Consider the following 21,222-nt stretch of genomic DNA (forward strand, 5'->3'; position numbering starts at 1 on the left):
AAATTTACAGAGTTATCGAACATATAACCCAAGGGTATGAATGGCACCAACACACTGGCGCAGTTTTTCTAGACATCACTCAGGCATTTGATAGAGTATGGCATCATGGACTAATTTTTAAACTACACGAAGTTGGTATTCCATTGCCACTAGTGCTACTTATCAAATCATATCTACACAACAGAAAATTTAAAATTAAACTCAAAGGTATCAGATCCACAGAGAGGAGAATCACGGCCGGAGTACCTCAAGGCTCTCTACTATCTCCCCTACTCTTCTCCATATACATGGCAGATCTCCCCAAACTGTCTCCAGCTATCACCGCTCTGTATGCCGACGATACAATCATTATAGCCAGATCCCTCCGTCCACACCTGGCCACAATCAAGCTGCAGAGAGCAGTCAATGAATTGGAGGATTGGTACACCAAGTGGGCGTATCGCAATTAATCCAAACAAAAGCTCTGCAATACTATTCACCAGGCGTAAAGCAGAACCGAATACAAGCACACAAATGTTTGGTAAAATCATCCCTTGGCGCAATTCTACCAAATATCTGGGAATTCATCTTGATAGACGTCTAAACTTCAAGTCACATATGGATAGTGTTGCCACTAAGGCAAGTCAGACTATAGCACAGCTATATCCACTTTTGAACAGGAACAGCTTCCTAAGCATAAGCAACAAAATCTTACTTTTCAAATCGGTAATCAGACCGCAACTAACTTATGCCTCTCCAACCTGGGGTCACACGACTAAAAGCAACATCAACAGACTTCAGATAATACAGAATAAAAGCCTAAGAATGGCATTTAATGCCCCATGGTTCATCAGAAACATCCAGTTACATCAAGAAGCCAATCTTCCAGAGATTAAGACCTACATGACAAGCATTGCAGAGAAATTCTTCACAATCACGGATAATCACCCAAATCAGCTAGTTCGACAGGCAGCGGACTACAAGCCCTCAGATCGTTTCAAACATAAAAAACCGAAATCCTCCATCGCAAGAGAAAGCTGATACAGCCTCAATGCTCACAATGAACGGGTAAATTACCCACAATAATCTCATCACCCACAATCTAAAATCTAGATGAAGGGATAAAGAGTCAAGGACTCAGTCCATCAACCAATTAAGTTCAAGTTCAAGTGATGCGGTGCGGTCGGGGGGGGGAAACAATCGACCGTGAGATGCGGTGATTGATTCATTCAATCCAATACCCTTGGAGGGCAATAGATGGCAATGCTGTAGCCAATGAAGTTCTGACTGAGGCTCTGCTATTGCTGTTACTCTCCTGCCATGATCAGAGCTTTAATAGCTCAACAACACCTTATCCCTACACTGTCCTCTACAGATAACGGGGAATATGAAAAGCATTCTTGCTTCGCCCCTTTAAGCCAGTCCTTATAAGGACTATAAGGGATGCGGTGAGAGAGATGCAGTGATTAATACCCTTGGAGGGTAATGGATGGCAATGCTGTAGCCAATGAAATTCTAACAGAGGCTCGGCTATTGCTGTTACCCTCCTGCCATGATCAGAGCTTTAATTGCTCGATAACACCTCATCCCTACACTGTCCTCTACAGATAACGGGGAAGATGAAAAGCATTCTTGCTTCTCCCCTTTAACCCAGTCCTTATAAGGATAAGGGATGCGGTGAGGCATGATGATAATTTCTCTGCTCACCCACCAAATGGTGGGTGAGCAGAGAAATATATATATATATACAGCATATAAGCGGATAGGATTTGGTCCTTTTTAGGACTTCCAGGGTAACGAATGGCAATGCTAAAGCCAATGAAGTTTTAACTGAGGCTCGGCTATTGCCGTTACCCAGCCATGACTAGAGCTTTTAGCTCAATAACACCCCATCCACACAGATTTTCTTCATTCAGATGACGGGATAAAGAGTCAAGAACTCAGTCTATCTCCCAGTTCTTTTAGGAGCATATAAGCATAAGCAATCCGTGCAAATTACAAAACCAAGCATGTAGAAATATTGCTTTTAAGGATGTGTGAATTTTTACTATGGGTGAGAAGCTACATGGTAGAGGAACTAGTAAGAAAGCGAAGTGTATAGAAAGTGGACGAGATATTAAAAATTTTGCAAAAGCTTGATGCAAACACGACAGTAGATTTGCATGAGATTTCAACAACTGTACTAAAGGAATGTGTTAAAGAATTAGTTATTCTTAAGAGAATATGATTCCCAATGAGTGGAAGGAAGGCAAGATAATTCCATTACACTAGAGCTAGGATTGATGCACCCAGTTATAAACCAATCTCGTATATCTCTAGAGTAGTGATTAAGGTATTAGAAAGCCTGGTGAAAGATCTCATCCAGAGGAGGGTAAATAACACTTGATCTTTTATAAACATACCTTTTTTCAAGTAGACCTTGTTTTACCAATCTTTTACAATACACTGACAGTAAAAGTTGGAAATATAAAATGGATATATAGTGATTCTTTTAGTTTTGAAAATGCATTTGACAAAAAATCACACAAGAGGTTATACAAACTTCTTGTGTGATGTATGGGGGGGAAGGTAAAGTTAAGAGAATTAGGATAACTAGTGAGCTACCAGCGTTCTATACTTGGACCACTTCTGTTTGGTTTTATATTAATGATATTGGGGATGGATTCAGGGGGAACCATTCAATTATATGCCGATGATGCCAAGTTGGGGCGGGTGAAAAAGGGATATTTTGATAAAGAATTCTAGCAGTCGACCGGAACAAAGTGATTCTAAGGGTAAATGTTAATGAGTTTATTAATGTTGCTAAGGTGGATGGTTATGCATTTTGGACCGAAGACATTCCAGGCTGAGTATTATATTAATGGGGATTTGTTGCTAGAGGTAGAGGAACTAGAGGGTAATAGCGGACAGTGAATTAAAGTTTAGAGGCTGCATTACTAATGTGATTAAGACATCAGATTACTATTAAATAAAAAAAGAACACTGTCTTGTAGGAATGAGGAAGTTATTCTATCCATTTACAAGGCCTTGTAGGACCATATCTGAACTACTACTGAGATAGGGTCACCTAGGTTCCAGAGAAATAAGGGAGTAGCCGAAAAAATCCAACCGGTAAACCAAAATGACATCTGGTTCATGGAACTTGAAAGAGTGTCGCCTTTAAAGGTTGAAAAACTTTAAAGTTTAGAAAGATAGGAGATATGAATAGAAACACTCAAGCTAGTAACGCAATCTTCGGCATAAGTATAAGAAATTTTATAACTCATAGCATGTGGCGAGAGAAATCGGGGTGATTCCCAGAAGTTCAGTAATGGTATGGGCAGAAAGAATGTGAAATCCGGGTTCTTTTTACTGGGTATTTTCAATGAGTGGAATAAGCTATCCGTAGACATCATGAGTGTGTCTTTTGAATGTTTTCAAGGATAAGTATGATAGGGACCAAGGAATTTACATCTCTAAGAGCCCTCGATTAGTCCCTGACTCTCTAGAAGTGGCTATATAACAACAATATCAAAAATATGCATCGTCACATTATATAAAACAAAATACTACATTTACCATCTATTGTAGAAAATGGTTAGTGATATTTATGCATTACCTATTATAGAAGATAATTAATGAGTATGACTTGTCATTAAATTACGCAAGTTTATGTCGATGGTAATGTGTGGCTTGCGGAGCATATCTAAGCTGGTGATGTGTCCCATAACAGCAAAATACTCGTACATTCCTGTCCTGTATATCTGATGATATACAGGACAGGAATGTAAGATATCTTGGAGAAAAGTATTACCCCTTTTATTTTTACGGAAGGAGAAAAAATTGACGTTTCAATGTCAATAAATGAGATTAGAGAGATCATGGAAAAGGTTTTTCCTAGCAAAACTTATTAACCAACAAAATAATCTAAAGGAATCAAGTGAAAGAATTGATTCGCAAGGACACAAACGTAAAAATTACCAAAACTTTAGTGATGCAAAAGGCATGTGAATGTGGCAGTGTCTTTGTCGACTAAAACGAATTTTAGGATTCTAAGTTAGTTTTATTTCTTTAGTTTTTGCTGGGCGGCATTTAGTTTGTTTCATTTCACCAGCCGTGGGTCAATAGGCAGGTCAAAAACTGGAAAATTTGTTTTTTCTCTACCAGAAAATCGCTGTTCAACCCACATAGCAAAGATTTTACTCCAAAAGCAACAATTAGTTTTAATTTATTCTTTTTAATATTAACAGAATTTGTCACTGATTGTTGCAACAAAATCGAAATTTTATTAACATTATTTCCTAACGAATTGAAAAATACTTTTCGGAGGGCCGGAATATCCAATCCAGAGCATTTGGCGATCTTAAAGACTTGGAGTTTTCCTGGAGTCAAAAGCCCACTCGTTAAATCAGTTAACAGGTTTGAAGTAAGAACCTGACCATTAGTATGGGAAATTATTGATGAGAAAGGCAGGAATGCTATTCATTGGCAGAATAGGCAGCTCACCCGCTCTTTAACCAATTCGTCTTGGATTCGAATCTCACCCGTAAGTATGAATGTTTGTGATTATATTTAAGTGAGAGATGAATTTCATCGCCCGATGTGAAATCACCGATCCGCTTATTGGAGGTTTGAAGTGGTTTTAAAAAAAGTGCATGTTTGGTCTCTAGAGAAGAATGGCTGGATGATCTGATCTTTAGCCTATTCACTGTTCTAATACTAATGAACTGTAGGATAACATGAATGGGGTTCACATAAAAGCGTGAAGTTCATTTGGATTGAAGTTAACGGAAACTTTTATTACGATTGGGAATATAAGAAAAGACAGCTTTGAAAGCCGTCGTTATGAGAAAATAGTTTAGATTAGTTCGTTCTTGTAATCTCTTTCTGTCTCTCTCTCTCTCTTTCTCTCATTACACTAATCTATCCGCATTTATGAAATTACTTAGTAGATTAAGGGAAAAAACCGCGACATTAATCACAAGACTGATGGAGGATTTTAATCAACCAGTGCAGGTAAAAAAAAGGAATCTCTTCATATTTATTTTGAACAGCTGTAAGTTATAGTCATTGGAGGAGAGAGCGAGAGAGAGAACGAAGCTGTTTAAAAGAGCAGGGATAGATATAATAATAAAACAGAAGGATGAGAAGGTTGGTTTGATCGGTTTGAAGATGATAATGAGTGTTCATGTTGAACAGTTCGTGAGAAGTCCTGAAAGAAAGTGGAGAATCACGTGGGCTAGCTCAGTGGGAAAACCGAAGGCAGGGACAGAATGTCCACGAGAAAGTGAATGGACGGAACCTCTGTGTGTGTGTGTGTGTGTGTGCGTGTGCGTGCGTGCGCGCGCTGTCATTTTGACGCTGTATGGTCAGTTCCGTATTCCATTTGGTTTTGGAAGTGAAGCTTTCTGACAGAAGAAATCGTAACGTCGCACATATCCTTTCCACAGTGGCGGGATTCGAACCCGCAGTCTCTTGGGTTAGAAAGAACACTCTACCCACTCAGCCAACCAGACTGACCTTTCTCTCCCCAACTAAATATCTATCAACAGGACACGTTCTTCAAATTTTGTCTACGTTGCGAGGATCTTGCATAAAGGCTTTCAAATGAAGACGAGCTATCCCGTCTCATTTGGAGGCGGAAGGCATTTCAATCTTCCGAAACACACAAACCAAAGTGCACACTCAGTTAAGAGTATGTTATTGGATTGATATAAAGGTCTTAGCGTCATTTGCCTCTGCCAATGATTCTATCTGATCTCACGTCTCCTATTAGAACTCAAGTCTTTATCAGAAGTGGAAATATTTTTTTTTAGAGTTTCACTCGAGCCATATAGGAATCCAATCCGTTATATCAATTCATTCGGTTTTATGAAAATTACTGGTTTTAAATTTTTTTTTAATCTATAACAAGCGAGGAACTTTTAACTAGAACAGTATTCCAAGCATGTCTCAGATTTTAAGATATATTACTTATCAACGGTCAGTGAGCAACGAGCGATTATTATCCGGATTGAGTTATTACAATCCCGAGCGCACAATAGTTGAATCATTCACACATCTAAGCTGTGTTACTGGTGTTGTGAAAAGTATATTGTTCTGAATGTAAAGTTTGAATTTTCATTTTCCGATTTCAGCCAAAATTAAAATCTTTTCTCAAAGTCTTAACCACTCTCGAATTGTTTGATTCATGGAACAAACATTATGAAGCTATTTAGCAGTTCTTTGCTTACGAACTTACCTAAATAGCAACCACCAAACCTATAAAATATCAACGTAAACGATAAACTATAAATTCATTTGTGTGAATGATATTTGCTTACCAAGGACACAAACATTAATACATTTATTTTTTATCTTTGTAAATAAAATTATCTAAAGGTCAAACGCTTAGTGTGCTAATATGCAGTGAGACTGTCATGGAAAAAAAAAAAAAGTGGGGGAGGTGAAGAGGATCGGGTTGATTTGCAAAACTCTCATATTCTATCGCATATTTCATTCTTGGCAAAATATGTTACTTAGATATTTCGTGGAAGAATAACTTAATTTATATTTCATTCTCTCGTATTGTTCATGAAAAAAAATGACGTCACATGCATCTTATTCGACAACAAACAAAGCAAACGATTTTATCATAGACAAACAATAAATACAAGTTTACATTATTTAAACATAGACTTTAAAATCCGATCTCAGTCTTCCTTCAATCTAATGATAATAGCAAAACCGTAGTCTACAAGTGATTACAATCTACACGGTCAGAGTCACAAAACACTGCAAAAAAAAAAAAAGCATCAAATGAATTAAAAAATTATCTACACGCAAAGAGTCTGGATAATAACAATGAATCAACACTGCAGTAAATCTAGTAAGAATAACCATCAGTGTAAGAACAGCCAATGATATCTCAGATTTATGTCTGCCTTTTGGTTGGAGAACATCTACGCTATCTCCAACTAAACGTTTGTGGGGATCGAATTCCACATGAGGCAGAGATTTTTGTGAATGCCCTTTGAGTGGGATATTAGTTTCATCATCCGGTGTGAGACTACCACCCCGCTTGTTTGGAGGCTTCGAGTGGCTTGAAAAAAGTTCCATGTTCGGTCTCTAAAACACGATTTCCGGTTTCATCTACCCTCAGTCCACCGCTCTATTATATTATGCCCTGCAGGTTTCTAGCCTTCAGTCGGTGAGATCGTATAAAATTAAAATTTTTATTGCTCGAGTTGTTATACACCCTCTATCGAAAAAGAAACCGATCTTTTCGAAAATATAAGAAACTAGCGGCGCCACCTCTTGTATCTTTTTGTTGTCGAAAGCGGCAACCTTTATTAGTGTCGTGTCAACTGTTTATGATATTTGTTTCATTAGAAGCCGAGTTATAGTGCCAAGAGTGACGGTGTGTTTTGACGAACGGTCGGTCGTCACGATATTCATGCCGTACACGACGAATTCTCGCTATCAATCGCTTCAAAACTTCGAGATTAAACTCACCATTGACCGTTTGGCCAGGCGGAACAAATTCTTTGTATATTATGCCCTTGGAATCGTAGAAACAAATCAGCATTGTCTTTACTTTTGACCTCTACAAGCGACTTTTTTTCGGATGCCCCTCTTCTAGTGGTCTCCACCCACTCTGGCGCGTTGTTTAGGGCTCGTACTCAAAACACTACGTTTCGTCACCAGTAACGATCGTTTCAAGGAAGTTAGACCTTACGAGAAGTCCTTAATGAAGTCCTTGCAATGTTCAATTCGATACATTTTTTGGTCGTCGGTCAACTTGTGGGGAACAAATCGCGAATTCAATTTACGAAGGCTAAAACTCTCGTCAAAATGTTGTGCACAGCTGATCTTGGAATCCCCAATTCATCTTCAATCAATCTCACGGACGATTTCGGGTTTTCTTTGATGAAATCACGCACTTTTTGGATGTTAACTTCGTTCAGTCCAGTTTTTGGACAGCCCGGCTTTTCGTCGTCCTCAAGCAGCTCACGACCACTTTAAAATCGTTTAAACCACTCGTGAACTTGAGTACGGGATAAGCATTCATCACCGTATGCTTTTTGAAGCATTTGATGCATTTCGGTAAAACGTTTACCAAGTTTAACGCAAAAGTCAATCGCAGCTCTCTGTTTGAAACTCATTTTCCGACCGTTCGTCAAAACACAGTCACTCTTGGCACTATAACTCGGCTTCTAATGAAACAAATGTCATAAACAGTTGACACAACACACTAATAAAGGTTGCCGCTTTCGACAACAAAAAGATACAACAGGTGGCGCCATTAGTTTCTTCTATTTTCGAAAAGTTCGGTTTCTTTTTGGACAGAGGGTGTAAGCTACACTTATCAACATACGTGTGGGAATGCAACCCACTAATTTAAACAAAATCCCTTTAGGCTATACATTTAATAAATTAATTTTAATATTTCTTAAAAAAAACTTCCCGGTGAGATCTAATTCACTAAAGTAACGCTAAAGTAAATTTCCAAACGCTCTGTTTTCTTAATTAAGTTAATTTTTATATAAATTACATAATGTGTTATAGAATACGTCAGCAAACGATTACTAAATATTCATTTATTTAAAGAAAATAACTGTTCTGTTACTTTTTTAGAAAACACTAAATAGGTTAATAATATTTACGTTGTTTTTATTATAATCAAAGTTCATAATTCTGCGACTTCTGCGAATTATTTGATTAATTGTTTTCGGTTATGAAAACACATCGCTCTACTAGTGTACAACAAGTTTACAACGGTTCCCACTAGAATGGAAGACCGGTGGATTCAAGAAGCACTGGTGCTACCAGGGCTTCTTCAATCTGAAGCACCAAATATGACATCAGCATTAGAAGACATAGGTACAAAGACTTCCCATCTGTGCAGACCGGCAATATGACTATCTCTACGATGAAGGAGAGTCTTGTACCAAACATCATGACTGTAGTTAGATGGAAACTGGTCTTGAACTATGCGGGGATTGCATTACAGTGCACACAAGGTGAGAATGGAAAGAGCACAGAGCTCCATAGAAGATGAATGGTTAAAAGATTAGGAGCAAAGGAAGGAGAAGAAGCCAGCGAAATAAGTGGCAGGTTGGAAAACACAAAATAAAATGCAGAATCCAGTGGAGATGAAGACGCAAAAAGGGAAGAAAAAAAAAACTCTTTTAAGTCTGAATTTCCAAGAAAACACCGAACCAGCAAAACAAAGAAGGATAAACAAGAAGAAAATCCGAAATCAAGGAAAATAAAAACAGCAGGGTAACTGAAAAGCAAAACATACCCGTGTCTCCATCCCCCCCAAAAAACACAACTTCAAGAACAAGGGGACAAAAAATACAATCAACAACCAAGCCTTCAAAAGGAAATGGAACAGACACGAACCACCTGACTATACTAGTAAAAGATAGACTTCTAAGAAACAAATGGAAACTGGAATCCCCCCGTTATAATATGACCCTTTAAAATGGGATACCGAAGTGTCTCTAACAGCATTCTCGTTGAGAAGATAGACCAGGCGTGCCGAACACTGGCAGTCAACTCAGTGTAGACAGTGATGCCAACCTTACGCAGAGATGCTCTTCTTGTTCCACGTTTGCGCTTGTTAAACTCACATCCAGAACATGACAGAGGCACTAAGAAGTTCCATGGAAAGTTATGGATGACAAAATAGAACACACACACACACACATCAAAACTAACCATGGAACCAACCATAAAAATAGCAAACCTGAACGTCCAGAATTTCAAAAACATCAATAAACAAGAAAAGGTAATAACCATTATGGAAAAACATACAGTTCTTATTCCTAAAGAAACACGTATAAACACCATAAAAGAAGTCAAAACCATAGATCAAACCGGCTACAAAGCTTCTAGAGCTTTGGCACTGAGGGAAAAGGTATTCTACTGAAAACACCATTGACGGGAAGTAGATTCGTAGAAATATCGAAGAAAGGGTAATCATACTTGCCTGCACATTAGATAACATCACAAACAAAAGAGTTACATATAGTGTATGCACCAAACAGAGAGGCAGAACGACCCACGCCCTTTTAGTATGCTTACACACCTATTTGTCAGAACATGACTCCCTCATAATTGGGGAAACTGGACCTGTGGACAGGCGCCTGACGGGGGGGGGGGAACAACTTCACGGTAAAATGAGGAACGTCTGAAATAACAAAACACGCAGACTAGCGGAAAAAAAATTGAACTTTTTCCAGCCACCTGGAGCAACAACTACACATACTAGCCACTGGATTAGAAACTTTTACTTAATACACTGGTTTCTGTATAAACATCTGACTGCCAATACCGATTCTCTTCAATATCCTGCCTATAGTTCGATGATATTTGGATCGGGAACAGCCTTCATTAAATGCTTCGGTCAATTTCTGCACACAGAAAGTTCTGTTAGTCCATATAGGCGTTCTCAGATGACGACCATTTCGGTTCTGACCACAGTTACGCTTCTAAGATAAGCAAAGCGAGTTATTTTTCCACTGATTAAACATCTGGGATAGCGTACACCTTTTGAAAATTCAGTCAGCTCTGTTGTTTTCAAAATCGTGACTCTAGCCAGACGGGTACCCACAATAAAGTCTTTATCGAACTCCAAAAGAGCGTTTGTTTTTCCCCCAAAGGCTCTTTCGGAGTTGCCTTAGAACACGAAAGGGGTTCAAATGACAATATTTTGCATACACGCGGCGTAAGTGAGTACGTACATCTGCATAAAGGTTTTAATTCAGTGGCCAAATCATCATCCTGTGAATAATGACTACAAAATATTTATAAAAAAAATAATTAACGATAGGATACAAGCCACACCTAATAAAACTAAACCGAAGAAGCGTCGTTCCTAAGCATCCACTTAAACCTAAATTTCATTCGAGATGTAATTAGCTACGCACATAAAAAAAGAAAATAAACCTTTAACCGGTGAACCTCGACCTAGCTAAGGTATTTGACACAATAAAGGTATGCAGGGCTGACCATAGACAGGCTCAGTCAGTGCTTTGAATAAGAACTTCAAAGGAATGAGCCTGTCTGACAAGGCCCAGGATCGGCTGCTATAGTCAATTCAGTTGACTATAGCAACCGATAGTCAACTCCAGTTAGCAAAGAAAATAACTCCATACAGAATACAGACACTCGCGTGAAAACACTGCTAAAGCATGGGAAAAAGTCCACAAATTTGGGGTAACACGTCCATCCAGAACCGCTCTAGCATGGATAACGATGGCTCATCCTTCTTTTCAGTAAGACATGAATCATACAGAGAATGGCGTCGTCCCCAAGAAACTTCTGTGTTCTTCCTGGAAAAGGGGATATTATGTGAATAGGTAATATATGATTTTTTTTGTTATAATTTCCTTACCCATTACAACTAGTTTGTATGTTACCTGACACAAATACAACTATTTATGTTGTGTCACTCAGGTGGATTCTGTTACTAATCCAGTCTGAGTTCGTTTGCGAAGTGACCAGCTCGACTTCAGAGCCAAAAACAACATTGAACTGTTGTAAACGACGCCATTTTAATGATCACAGATATGACAATCACGTGCGAAAGCACTTGACCAGAACCTTATTGTTGTATTATATTTATCACCTCCTCTTCCGAAATCACCGAGCAAGATTTTTTTGTTGACTACTTGAGTGCTTTTCGAAACCTTTTGGACTCGTGCGCTTCTCCGGTACACTACAGGATTTGATGGTACGGTAGTTACCCTACTGAATTACGCCATCTCATATTTAACTAATGACGTCTGTTTAAATAAAGGTAAACTAAAGAAAGATTTCGCCTAAAGATAAAAACTATGAGGAGCTTTAGACTCTCTTTTCCTATACTTCGATGTTAACAATTTAAATTCAAACACAAGGGACATACTTCAGTTATTGAACAGTATTTTTTATAATTACACGCATAAAATTAATGTCTCGACTTAAAACAAGAAAACAACCACTAAGGACTTTTATAACAATATAATAATACGAAAAAATTACGCAAGACACAAGACGTTGCTGACTATAAGGGTGAAGCGAAATGCTTTTATAATCCCTGCTATCTGATAAGGTTGCTGTGTAGGGAAAAGTTTATGAGCTAAGTGCTCTGCCTGAGTGGGTGCGATTTAAAGATCTTAATTTGGAAGTAGGATGGCCTTGGGTCTCCTATATTTAGAGAAGTCTGTTTCATCATAATTTTCTGCTTGTTGCACTAATTCATTTGGATGTGAAGAGGAGGATGCTGAAGACTGCAGGAAAGAGTAGATGTAGGGGATATTTGTATCCCGGTAGAGTTGGACATTTCTGATATACCATGGTGCGTTTAAGATCATGCGGAGACATTTGTTTTGCACTCTCTGTAGTTTGAGGATATTTGTACTTGAGGTGTGGCTCCAGGCTGGGGTTGCATAAGTAATAATGGGTCGAATCATCAACTGATAAAGGAGCAGTTTTATTTTGGTATCCAGCTTGCTATTCCTATTGATAAGAGGGTAAAGCTGTGCAATGATTTTTGATGCTTTTGTACATGAGGCTTTTATATGTGGACTGAAGGTTAGTTTTCTGTCCAGCAGTACACCCAGATATTTGGCTTCTGCTTTCCAGGATATCTTCATATTAAATAGGAGATGATGTCATCTTTGGAAGATATGGAGTTTTTAGTGAAGAGCACGGCGATACTCTTCTGAGGGTTTACTTGCAATCTCCATTCCGAGAACCAGTGCTCTAATCTCTGCAGGTTTTCTTGCAGTTTCTTGGTGACAAGGTGCGGTCTAATAGATCTGGCTAGTATAGCTGTGTCGTCTGCGTATAGGGCAATAATGGATGACATTGGATTGTGCGGAATGTCCGCCATGTAAATCGCGAAAAGTATCGGTGCCAGAAGGGACCCTTGAGGAACTCCTGCCAAGATGCGTCGCTGGGTAGATAATATATCATTTAGTTTGACTTGCATTCGTCTGCCACTAAGAAATGACTTTATAATTTGGACTGGATCTAATCGAATGCAGCTAAAATCAACTTGTATAGTAGTCCAAAGTGCCATAATTTGTCGAACGCCTTTTCTAAGTCAAGAAAAACTGCTCCGGTGTATTGGTGCCAATTGTAACTTGTGGTAATGAATTTGGTTACTCTATGAATTTGTTGGGTGGTACTGTGAAACTGACGAAAACCAAACTGTTCTGAAGGAAGGATGTTTAATTTTTTTTACTGAAAGTTGAATTCTGGAAAGGATAGCTTTTTCTGCTATTTTGCCCAAATTAGAAATCAGACTTATGGGACGATGACTTTGAGGCTGCTGAGGATCCTTGCCAGGCTTCTATATAGGAATTACGTCTGCCAACTTCCATGCAGAGGGGAACGAATATATTGCGTTTCATTAAGTTTGTATGGTATTTTGGGTGCGTGTTTTTTCCGTGTTTGTGCTTGTTTCTATAATAATAATAATAATAATAATAAGAAGAAGAAGAAGAAGAAGAAGAAGAAGAAGAAGAAGAGAGATCCAATCAACTTACATTCGTCCTCTCATTACACGAGTTTCAAAAAATGTAGGTTTCAAAAAAAATCCCATATTTGCGATTTTTTTATTGGATTTTATCGTGGCATCCCTATTTTCGTTTAAATGGGAGCGTTATGTCATATTTGGCAAAATGGTTCGAAAGAAGACAGAATGCATATACTATAAATAAACTAATGCATAATGTATTACTGTTAAACGGCTTCCTTGGAAACAGCTATCTCTTAGTTTTTGATGTTTTGTGAATCTTGTATAATCTCCACATCATCTGTTGTTATAATAACACTAAACAGTTTCCATATTTCAGAGAATTTATTATCGTTCGAGTCCGTCATTCAATGGATATATATATATAAACTCTATCCATTTCTGTAAACACTTTCAGAAAAACAAACATTATTATTAATATACCGTAGTTGGTTTTTTATATTGCACTTTTATTAGGAAGTATTTTTCCCCATATTACTGAACTCAGAATAGTCAGTGGCGATGGTCAGTGGCGCCATCTAGCAGATTAAATATCACCATATCTGCAATGAATCCATATGTCGCCATCTAGTGACCATATATTCATTTAAATAGGTTATTTTTCTGTCTGTTCATTGTTTACGTTCTTCAACTAGACCAAAAGTATTCAAAAATTATGTGCCTGTTAGATGTTTAAACTTATTTGTTATCTGGCATACGATAAACAGAGCACTAACGTGAAATATTCCAGATTTACGGTAGGGAAGAAGTACGCAGTGTTTTTCCTCCAGCATGATTACTTCCATTACTTTCTTGAGATCTTTTTTTGGCAATCTGTCACGTACAAAATGCATTTACCATTCGGTTTTAAGTGCCACGGAACAAAAACAGAAAAACATTAGAAAAAAAAAAAAAACAGTACCGTATTATATGGAAATTAGGACTGGTAAATAAACTGCTGAAATTGCAACAGATGGAGCTGTGACGTCATAATGCAAAACTAAATTACCCGAAAAACTTTATATTTCAATAAAATTTTATGTAATATGTATAAACGCTTATGTAATATATATAAAGATCATAAACAGTAGTTCATTTGTGTCTCCCATCGCTCTACCAGCATGCAGTGTCAGTGATATCCTTCAAAGGGATGTCGACGATACAAGAATAAAACGATTTTGCAGGTGGATGGAGGATAAGTAGTAATAACGTGGTGGGGGGCGTCTAAATGGGTCTCACTGCTTTGATCGTGTCCTGCAGCATTTTATTTAACCTCTAAAACGCAACCTTTGCAGTAAATCCGAATCTAAATAGCATTTCTGAGTTAAAATAAAATTGAAAAAAATTGAAAAAAAAAAAAACTCAAAATCATTTACCAGAAAAATTTCTTCCACATTTACTACACAAATATTTGCTGCATAAATGTACGTCATCATCTACGGACATTTCAACTAAATTTTGGTAATAATCCATGCGAAAATACACCTAATGTTGAATCTTCTCTTTTTAAGATTTAAAAAATCTTAAAAAGAGAAGACTCTTTTTCTTAAAATTTTCTTACTATTCTCAAATTCGAGTCGTTTGGCATTGCAACAAGGCCAAGTGAGAAGATATTTGGGACTTGACTTCCATTCCTCTTTTTCTATAGACAGACTCTTGTTTTGGCTCTTCAGATCCGAATACTTGCTGTTACCTTGGCATAGGAATTATCCTTGTCGGAATGAAGGTCTTCATCTCCCACTCTATTCATTATTCATTTCCAATACTCAAAACAGTTTTTTTTCCAAAAAAAAAAAATATACGGTAACACAATAAACATAACAATTAAAACTTAAGTGTATTAAGACAAAATTTCAGCTTCATTCTCAGTGAATACTGAAATCCAAAATATGAACCAATCATTAACAGATCGAAATCTGACATTCAAGAACTAAATAGAGAAAAGTTGTTTCTTTCACAACTCCTATTTGTGTACAAATACGTAAGTCGTGATTTCTGTTCCTTTGTAAAGATATTGAGCGCAATTTTACCCATCTGTGCTCTGTCTCTCTCTCTCTCCTCTGGCTGCGAGTGTGCGATGGCATACCCTCAAAGTACTAACATCCCTGAAGACTTTCTCCATGAAATTAAAAAGGCAATCAAACGTTTCCCCTGGAACAATACTAACTGGACAACATACTCTGAACTCTGCAAGCCACTCAATAAGGGAGATCAAGGCCTGATTTCCTTTGAAAACAAGATCACATCCTTCAGGATAATCCTTCTCGTAAAGACACTTCAGTCCAATCATGCTTATGTAACCACCTTCGATTACATCATGAAATCGTCCACCAGAGCACTCACACTTTCCACAATCCTCCGAATGGCCAGTCCTGCACCATCTCCTCCTAAACTACTTCATTTTTACAAAGATGCTCCACAGCGGTGGAAAAAGACAGAACTTCATAACATACTTACAGGATCAACAGAGTCAGCTGTCCTTACAGAATCTCTATTTTCGAACAGAAACATAACAAGTCTCACAACTGGCCAGCCCTTTCTTTTCCCTACATGGAACTCGGCTGGAATAAGAGTCATAGGGGACCTCCTAACCCAGACCCTAAAGTGGAAAACATTCACAAGCCTACCAAAGAAGAACCCAAAAACTGAAAAGCAATATCAACAGCTGCAAGCCTCCATTATAAAAGCCTATCCAGATATCGCTATATCTCAGGGAATCCGTATTCCTTCTAGAAACTGCTCGGGGCCGATATTTCATCTTGTACAATCTGAAGTCTCACTTCCAATTCTTCTCTCTAACTACAAGAAAATATACCACTTCCTCATATCAGTGCATCCAACTTCGTCCTTCGTATATTCATCCCTAACCCTCTCTCTACAATGCTGCACATGCCACCCAGTTTTCAGTGGGATCTTCCGTATAAATCGAGGTGTGCCAAACCAGATTCCGACATACAGCGGAGGCTATGGCATAACATCTTGCCAACTCCTACTAAGCTCCACAAATTTCAGCTAAGACAGTCGGATCGGTGTCTATTCTGCTAAGTTTCAGGCACCTTGGAACACACATATCTAACCTGTCCCGCAAACAAAGCGATGATCACCTACGCCCTGAATACTGCCGCTAGCACCTATAACCACCACACAGCCAAGAAGACTACTGGAATTTAGTCCATACAGAAGAGAACAAACACCGAATATGCAACTTCCTCTTCATCTGCGCTAAGGCCGTCATCTACAACTTCTACCTAAAACACACAAGAAATAACCACCATCCATCCATCGCCGAATCGGCACAAACCCTCATGTATAACCTCCGTCGGAAACTACAAAGCCGGCTTTCACTGGAACTTGATTACTACAAAGAAACAAGAACTGTCGCGAAATTCATTGAGAAGTGGAATCCAACTAGTACCCTGTTCTGGATTGCCGACGACAATACGCTTCATCTGAAAGATAACTCAGACTGAAAGTAAACTGTAAATTTTGAATTCATTTATTGCATTCGCTATTGTATATTCGAAAGGAAAATATTTTTTTCTCTGTAATATATATACTTATATACTTATAATACGTAAATAGTCCTTTTGTTACCTGTCTTCTAATGCAGCGTTTCTCAAAGTGTGGTACGCGTATCCCCCGAGAGTACACGAAAGGACTTCAGGGGGTACGTGGCAATTTTCTGCTATGCATCATTAACGCATAGAATCATTATTAAGAAAAAAAGAATTATTTTAAACGTATATATTTCTCAATAAATTATATATTATGTATGAATTCTCGTACTCGAATTCTCCTACTGGATTAATAAAACGCACGAAAGAGAGCAATATAGCAAATACAAGTAGCTGTAAGCAACAAGAAAACGTTGATATTGCATCTGGATCGAATGAAATTGACAAGGGTGTGTCGTCTGACATCTCTAGAAAACTAACTAGGAAGAAGACGAAAAATCTCCGTAAGTATGATATGAATTACTTGAAATATGGATTTTCATAGACGAGAAATGAAGAGGAACCTCTTCCAAATTTTGTTCTCTTAAAAATAAATCGCATTTTTTGTTTACATGAACATATCAATTCAAATAAAATCGACAATGAAATACTTCATTTATTATTTGATAAGGGGATACTTGGTAATAATGAAAATTTAAGAAGGGGTACACAGACAGCTCAAGTTTGAAAAACACTGTTCTAATGTATATTTTAAGAAGTTAAATAAAAAAATAAAATAAATAAATCTAATCCAAGTGGTACTGAAGACAAAACTGACCTCTTCGCATCATTTCTATCTACGAGCTACCTCTGACTCGACCAAGACAAGTCCCTTTTGAGCTTTCTGCCAGACAAACATGAAACCAATCTTGAACAACCTGAAAAACAAACAAACAAACAAAAAACGGCTTCAGGTCCTGATGATATCCCACCAATTGTGATTAAGAGATGTACTCCTGAACATACACCATCTCTTCTACGTCCCCTTACACTCCGAAGATATCCACCTCACAGCATGAAAGCAAGCCATATTCACTCCATTCCGAGAGAGAGAAAAATGGCTGCCAACACCCTCTCGGTCCATTGCTCTCATCTCCGTGTTCTCTAAGGTAATGCAAAAGGTTATCATAAACCAATTCTTCACCTACCGGCTAATTAGTGACCTTTAGTATGGACTCCGTTAATCAAGATCCACACCAGATCTTCTTACCTACAAAATCCGCTACACGACTCGTGCAGTGGCGTAGCTACGGCTTTTGCCTCCCGGAGCGGTTCCTGAGTTTACCGCCCCCTCTCAATACACCAAAAAACTACAAAAAGTCAAAACGACGAACAGGGAAATAAATTAAAACACTACGTTTGCGTTTGGTTGTAAGCATAGTTGTTAAAAACGAATTATTAAGTAATATAAATTACTATGTTAACATAAATAAATGAATCGTGGAAAATTAAATTGCGTCTCACGTGAAAAGTTCCCCCCCGGGGGGGGCGGACCTCCCCTAGCTACGCCACTGAACTCGTGCCATGGAAAGGTCTCAAGAAGCTTTGGTTTCGAACTGGACGTTTCCAAGGCATTTCACAGGATTTGGTATCGAGGTCTACTGAACAGGTTGCTATCGTAAAGCCTCCTTACATCCTTGGAGACCCTAGAATTGCAATAAAGCCACTGGTTTTTTTCAGGGATCGTTTACTACATGATATGAAGGTCACATCAGATGTTCTTGTTAATACAGGTTTCTCGGGACTGTTATCCCCCCCCTTTTCCTCATATACATAAACCACCTTCTCTCACTGACTTCAAAGCCTTATCCCCAGTTCTGCTGATAAACGTTTCTCCACTTCTCTTACTCATACGACAGACTTTGATGCTCAAGCACCCCAAGATTCAAGATATTCAACCAGTGTCTTTAACAATGAATTCAAAACTATCCTTCAATGGAGTAATGAAAACCTAATCATTTTAATATTTCCAAAAGACTAAAAAGACAAAAATAAAAAATAAAAAATCTGTTCTTCCCTTATCTTTTGATAACGTTCAATTCACAGTCTTGACACTTACTTCTAGTATGTTTGGCACGAACGCATCACTTTTGTAGCATCCTTAACATAAAAAAAAAAAAAAACCTTGGCATCTTTCTCTGCTCATTTTTTCTTGTCCTACTTCTGCAGAAATGCGAAATCCGTTCAACCTTGGGATGTTGATCTTAAATTTGACGTAACAGTCAATAATATTTGTTGTGGTGTACAAAATGTGTTCTAGAGTTCAGAAGAAATTGATTCAAACGTACAAAAATAAATTTCTTTCTTATCCTTATAAAGACTGGCTTAAAGGGGCGAAGCAAGAATGCTTTTCATCTTCCCCGTTATCTGTAGAGGACAGTGTAGGGATAAGGTGTTATTGAGCTATTAAAGCTCTGATCATGGCAGGAGGGTAACAGCAATAGCCGAGCCTCAGTTACGACTTCATTGGCTACAGCATTGCCATCCATTACCCTCCAAGGGTATTGAATTGAATGAATCAATCCAAATTTCTTTCTTATCCTTAGTATACAAAATATTTTTAAACCAAAATTATTTCGATTTATTTTTATACCCTTTAAAAAAATTAATACCTGATCTATTTGTTTTCTTTCTTCTTATAAGGACTGGCTTAAAGGGGCGAAGCAAGAATGCTTTTCATATTCCCCGTTATCTGTAGAGGACAGTGTAGGGATAAGGTGTTATTGAGCTATTAAAGCTCTGATCATGGCAGGAGGGTAACAGCAATAGCCGAGCCTCAGTTAGAACTTCATTGGCTATAGCATTGCCATCCATTACCCTCCAAGGGTATTGGATTGAATGAATCAATCATTGTTTTCTTTCTTATCCTTAGTATACAAAACAAATTGATCAGGTATTATCCTTAGTATACAAAACAAATTGATCAGGTATTAATTTTTTTAAAGGGTATAAAAATAAATACAAATAATTTTGGTTTAAAAATAAATTATTAAAAATATTTAATTAATATATTAAATATAATAATACTTTTTATTATATTATATAAATTAATTATTTAAATAATTTAAATGAGAGACTGGAAAGTACTCTTAAATGGATAAAGTCAGAGTGATACATTACATATAGATGAAATTTAGCAATTAAATTACAAAAAATTCTAGAAAATGGACAAATACTTAAACATTATATGTTAAATGGGCTTAAACATGTAATTTTTCAAATCAGAAAATAGGATAGGATGCAAATGAGTGTATTAATCATGCCTTTATTAGAAACATAACTAAGAGTACTAGTAATGAAGTGACTAGTAACATTAGTTATGCTATTTTGTTTCGAATTATGACTGAAGCAGCTAAGACTATGAGGTCATCGTGTTAGGTGTGGTTAAATGTGTGTATTCTGACGGCCATTTTTGAATGAATACCCGAGTTTGTAGGGGGGAATACCGCGCTACCTCTTTATGAGAACAGCTAATCTCGAATTGAAAAATTCCTTACAAAAGTTCCTATATATGAACTAACCAGTCTCATGCGATGTTGGCTTTTCATCTCGCAAATCGGCCAGAGAATACGCGCTATTTACGTACATACAGTTTTTTTTTTTTTTTTTTTTTTTTTTTTTTTTTTTTTTCAGATAGGAATAACCCTTCTATCGTAGTATTAATTAATCTATGAAAACAAGTCTTTCGGTCCTAACAGTCTGTTGAACCTAATGCGTCTTAAGAAGATGAATACAAACGTACGCAGTAAACACAATCGATATAGCCTACGGAGACGGGGCGATCTAAAGTTGCGTAAATTTGTTTGCTTGTAAAACGTATTGATGAAAGCTAACAATAAAAAATAAATACGTAGACGAAACTCTTCGGTCGGAAAGACCTGGGTTCGATTCCCGTCAGTAATGTGCGGAACCTTTATTTAGTCTCTTTCGACTAAAGGTGAGTTAGCCGATCTCATACGGTTGTAGGGTTTTTTTTTTCAGCTGAAAATTCGGGTTTTTAGTCTCTCAGAACAGAAAAACTGACCCGTGAACACACGCTGTTACAGTCATGAATACTTGTACTTTTCATTAGGGGGGATGCAGACGAGGGGGGGAGCATTATTTCATCATAAACCCCTCATCAGGCGGGGGGGGGCTCTACCTAGATGAGAAGAGAAGGAAGAAACGTTTTCTAAAGTTTGCATACTTGCATTCGCGTACATTTATATTTAAATGCCCAAAGATCATCCTGAATATCCGACAAATTACGACTCTGCCCAAGTTAATATGAAAAGCAAA

The sequence above is a fragment of the Typopeltis vanoorti genome, chromosome 2 (genome assembly GCF_054136105.1).
Source record: "Typopeltis vanoorti isolate ZY-2024b chromosome 2, IOZ_Tvanoo_1.0, whole genome shotgun sequence".
Lineage (NCBI taxonomy): Eukaryota > Metazoa > Arthropoda > Arachnida > Uropygi > Thelyphonidae > Typopeltis > Typopeltis vanoorti.